Source organism: Carya illinoinensis, chromosome 2, assembly GCF_018687715.1.
Source record: "Carya illinoinensis cultivar Pawnee chromosome 2, C.illinoinensisPawnee_v1, whole genome shotgun sequence".
NCBI classification, from domain to species: domain Eukaryota; kingdom Viridiplantae; phylum Streptophyta; class Magnoliopsida; order Fagales; family Juglandaceae; genus Carya; species Carya illinoinensis.
This window is the reverse complement of record NC_056753.1, coordinates 19,114,585-19,120,584: the sequence shown is the minus strand read 5'-3', so window position 1 is coordinate 19,120,584 and position 6,000 is coordinate 19,114,585.

Sequence of the window (6,000 nt, the reverse complement as noted above, 5' to 3'; positions counted from 1 at the left end):
TATTTGCTGGAAAGGTAACATATATAGTCAAGCATCATGCCAACATGAGTTACTTTCATTGGAATGATGTGCCCAAGAAGGAGAAGGAAGAGCTATGTAATCATGTTCGTGTAAGGAAAAGTTATTACATGATATTAACACAAATTATGGGGTAAATTAGAGCCACTGTTCATTCTATTTATCTCTTCTTGTTTTCATTACAGGCTGATTTTATATTGCAATGGAGAAGCCTAATCATCATAGGGCAATCACTCTACAACTATGAAAGCAATTCAATTCATTCCATTATGAGCTCCATAGAATATACAGCAGTTAGGAATCTCATAAAGTAGCACTAGCAGGAGGTACTAACAAGGTGGATGAAGATGTTTGGTTGAAGTAATATATAAGATGGGGTAGTAAGGAATTCAAGGTAATGGTGATATGTTGTCGAGTTTTTTAGTTCCTGCCTAAGCTATTTTTTGCTACCATATAGCTTAGCCATGGTTATGATAGAAGGCCAAATAGTAGGTGGTTAGCGTGATTGAATTGTGCTCTAATATAGGGTTTTTGTGTTTTAGTATAATTTCCACCAGGCATTGTCATTGTGAAATAAGGCCAACATGGAGCTATTGTGAACTAACCATATAGCTGGTAGGAAATCTTTTGCAAGACTATTAGAAGAAAAGGTAACAAATGTAATGTTGGTTTTCAAGTTCTAAAAGTTCATTGTGAAAACATGTTTAAGAGTGTACTATCTTTGTGCAAGCTGCATTTTGAAGTGTGCATGTTGAATTATTTGCTTTGCATGCTGTAGCATGAGAGTGTGCACCACTTGGTTGATTTCTTTAAGGAGTCACGTTGGAGCAAAAAGAAGAACAAGTTTGTAACGAACATGACTGAAGATATGTATGCAAGTAAAGTAACATTAATCCTGACAGCATATTGGTTTGAACAATTGGGTACCTGCGTAGGATAGCTTAGTTATTGTTATATTGCTTGTATTCTTAATTCTTTTAAAAATATATTTGTGCATTTTATTGTTGAAGAATAAAATGGTGGAAAGGCTAAATGGAATGGACCTTGTGGATCGAACTTGAAAGGCGGCAACGATCATTTTTAAGGAGGTTGTTGGGCATAGGCCAGAATATGCCAGAGGGTTGGGAGAGATGGAGATGCCCGAGTTGAGTAAGAGGTTGCATTGTTGTGCATGTGGTGTTGATGACGGGGGGCCTCACAAGATGGTTGTCGTTACAAAGCAGAACTTGAGGAACTAAATAAACATGTGCGGGACCTATTGGAGAAACAGGCTGAATTTGATAAGTTCATGACCTATAGCACCATGTCACAACAGCAATATGCACAGAGAGAGTCTCCAATAAAGACTTATGGTGTTGAGTAATCTAACAAGCCAGTGATGTTTTTTGTATAAAGCCAACCTTTTGGAGAGGCCATGGTGGGAAATATTTTTGAAACTGATGGGAGACAACGTTGGAGATGTATAGTTTAAAGCGATGCATAGATGGTTGGGTGTGGGTCAACCTCAGGATTGGCTAGCGAGTAAGTACATATTTTGGAACTAAGTGTTTGGGCCATTTTGGTGGTGGCTGGATCATTAGGTTTAAACCAGGATTGAGGCCATTTTTTGTTGCTTAAAAGGTAAACTATTTGTAGATGTGTTTGATGTGTGTGTGGTTGTTGTTGTTGTGTTGGATCATGCCTATTTTCCAAGTATGTGTATATACTAGTGGTTGTTTGTTCATGTAGTGTTTTATATGATCTTTTCCATTTAAACTTGGAAAGTAATATTGAATTATTTGTGTTGTATAGCATATGTTTTTTTTTTTTTATGGGAATGCAACTTAGTCATCTAAGGTGAAGCAGATATATTCATTATGTTAATTAAATTGGTAAAGTAATGGGTGTTGATGAGGATAGGCATGAATTACATGTTTTGTATATCAGTTTTACAGCCATTCTTTTAGCAATGTTGGACTTTTGTTCTTTGGATGGGCTATGTTTCTAGTACTTCATGACTTATAGTGGTTTGGGTTACATACTGATTCACTCTTCAAATGAATGCAGGAAATATGGAACTTAACATAAATATTCGATCAGCAAGAAGATATTGAAGCTGCATGTACAAATGGAGTGAAGAAGCACATGATTTCCATTGCCCAAAGTGTGGTACATGGCTTATGCGCTCTTCACTATGAGTATAAAGGTTGTCTCCCGCATATGTATAAGTTTAGAGCTTACATTGATGTGGTTGTCTTAAGAACACTTAGCATTATATGTTGCGTATTTTGTGCTACATGGCTTATGCGCTCTCTCCCCTATGATTATAAAGGTTGTCTCCTACACTTGTATAGGTTTAGAGCTTACACCATGGTTGTCGTAAAATTCACTTAGCGTTCTGGATGTATATTTTGCGACATGGCTTTATGGTTGTACCTAAACTTGGTATGATGTCTACTATTATGGGCATCTCACAATCAATATATGGATGAATATATATGTTTGGCTTATAGATGATATATGATTAAAAGAGCTTCTTCAAATAGTGTCTACTAGCATTAGAAATTTTTGTAAGTGGCTACCTAAGTGTACCCATAAGAATTGAAAATCATTTATCGTCGAGCAAATTGGTTTCGTGATCATGTAAAAATGGAGTTTTGAGTCCATTACACGTCAATTGGTGACGTAATTGATGCACAAATGACTACAAATGTATCACGTATGGACAAATTCGGCAAGACCGCAATTTTGGAGTATTTGCGACCATACCACTGAGACGCAATTAACTAGATTTTCCAGGATATGACCATATATTTGCAACCATACCATTAAGACGCAAATATAATTAATCTTTTGCTAGAATAAACTACCATTTGCGGCAATTGTATAAATTTTCTAGAAAGGGTCAATTATCGGCATTTTTCTCTTATTTATGACAATTTGTTATGTGTCCGATAAAATTTGTTCCTGCTAAAAACCAAGATATTTGCGACAAAAATGAGCTAGTCACGAATATAATTAAACATTTGGTTAGACAGATATAGCTATCATGAAACACTTATTAAACATTTGTGACAGTGGTAATCGACGCAAGCCATAAATTATTGCGACACTTTTTTTTACCATAAAATAAGCTCAAAAGTAATATTTTTTCCGACATTTATCTAGGTATTTGTGTCAAGCACAGAATGCCATAAATGTATTTTTTTTAACATTAACAACTGCTTTTACATCAATGGAAACCAACAATTGCGTCATGAATATTAGACGCAAACATAAGTTTTTTGCGACATTAACATGTTTCGATGCTATAAACCTTTTGAGAGTCATTAATAGCGTCCACTTTGCATCGATTGAGTTTGGATGGGAATTAATATTGGCAACATTTAGTAGATTTTTTACATTTTTTTTTTATATGCAAAACCCATTTCTGTTGTAGTGACATATTCCTTTTGATAAATACATAATATATTAGTAATTACATTTTAGTAATATTAATATACATTAGTGGTTTGTATATATTAGCTAGGAAAAAGAAAATCCAAATTTTAGAAGCCAAACAAATAGAAGAAAAATAGATTGCTTGTGTGTTATATTTATCTTTTCAGTTCTTGTTTTTCAAAATGATAATATTACAGCATATATTAACTCAGTACTTGTGGACCTTTTTATTCAAGACTTGACATTTTGATAACTTTGTCAAAAGTTTAAACTTGGTTACATTTTTTTCTTATTAATTTACACTTGATTAAAACTGAAAAACCAGACCAAACTGGACCAGGACTGGTAAAACCAAAAGTATCAATTTTGGAAGGTAATTGGTGTGAAATCGATTCTTCAAAATGCAAAACCGGCATGTAACCAGTTCAATTCCAAAAATTTTATAAAATCGGACCAAACCGGATCGGTTACACCCTTATCTGGCACCAGTGGCCACATTAAATGCCATGTTCGCCGTCTCGGCAAGGAGATTGACGGCCATGATGGGCAAATTTCACAAGGAATGGGCCATAGATAAATGGCAGGTCCATGACACGAACATGTAAAACTCATTCTCTCCGTCTTTAGAAATTAAGCTCGCACAACAACTAATTTGGGCATAAGAGGCCACATGATCCCAACCACCCTTTCCTTCCCCCTTGTGCATGCATTAAACAATGATCACGATGACGGCTACAAAACATGCCTCAATAGCTGGATAGGATTCAGTTGCTACCAAGGGACCTACTATCTTCATTGCGTCATGTTTAGTAAGAGGTTGTTAATCAAGTGGCTAATGCACTCACAAAAAAGGGTGCCACAGGTGACCATGAAGAGTTTGTTACATCACAAAAGGAATGTAGGGGTACTTTCCATATTCATAAACTAGGATTCACAGTTTTACTTTGTAAATGATATGGCTTATGATTGATTTTTATTTTTGGTTTGTAAGTAGGTCGATTGTTTTTACTCCTTGGTTTTGGATTTCTATAATGTAACTCCAAGGTGTTGGAATGTAGTTATAGTCTCCCTTTACTTAAGCATTTCTTTATTAAAATTGGAGTACCGCCCTCTAGAAAAGAGACAGAGACTACCTACGTAGAAGGCAAACCGATTGAAAGGGACTGATAGATCATAAAGGGAAGAAAAGTCCTAAAGGATGAGGGAATTACTTTATGCTGCCTTAGATTTCTTTTTCTTTATTACTATTAGTCACATAGCCTTGTAACAGTGAGTGGGGAGGATTAAAGATTTCACTTTGGCATTCTTTCAAAACCCAAACAAGAAAGATTCCCTTTATTATACTCTCCATTTCGTTAATTTCATTTCCAGTCTTTTATGTTACATCCCGGTCTATTCTTCTATAAACTTTCAAATAGAAAGTAAAAAGAATCTTAATTTTGTAAAAAGAATCCTAATTTTGTCAGAGCTTGAATAATTATTTGATTCCCACTTTTATTTCTAAACATCGACCTAACCCATCCAAAAGCAATACTATACCAAAATATCATGTAAAAAATGGCACATGAAAGGTAAACAAATGCTACAATATCCTCATAGGGTTGGTGGAGTACTGCGGCTTCCACTAGAGCTTTTTGTAAAAAGTCTGTCTCTCTCTAAAGTTCTTAAAAATAGGAAGAGTACGTAGTAATCAAACCACATTTGAAATGGAAACAATGTCTATCTCTCGCATGAAGTCTCTCAAATTTTGCTGCCTTCTTGCCTGGGCCTCCTCTATCTCATCGACAGTGCAGCTTCACCGGCGAGCAGCTATGCTTACATGCCATGCAACGGTTCGATTGCAAAGTGCAACGAAGAAGAAGATCATGAGTTGTTGATGGAGTCAGAGACAACTAGAAGGTTTCTTGCGGAACAGAAAAGGATATCATATGGGATTTTGAACCCAAACCATCCAGTCTGTAATGGCGGAGGTAGAGGTCAAGCATATGGTAAAAGTGGAGGCTGTCTACCTCCCCCATCTAATCCTCCTAGTAGAGGTTGCTCTAAATATTATCGTTGTAGGCCTGGCTCCTTATCGAAACCTCATTGATTGTTGGCTCTATGGCATGACCATCGTACGTCAATAATTGTTGGAACTAACTTTTAAATATATGTGATTTGTAAATAAATTATTTATTGTGAAACCCTTTACTGTTTATCCAAAAAAATTTCAACACAAATAATTTTTTTTATCCTAGCCGATATTGTTAGTAGTGTTTTAGTCTTTTTCATGTGTCAATGAGTGAAATTATAAATATATTTTTTCTTTAATTTAAGACTATGCAGTTGGCAACCCCTGTAGGGCTATACAAGAAGTCGTAAAACCAACCGGGATGGACTCAGACAGGCCGCCGGAGCATAGAACCATCCGAAACTGGCATAGAACTGGTCAGTTGGCAATAGAATTAAGTCAAAACAGATGTCGACCAATTCTGTCCCACTTTGATCCTGGACCGGACCGCTGAACTGGCCAAATAATATATTTTATATAAAACGACGCTGTTTCACTTAATTGAAATGGCG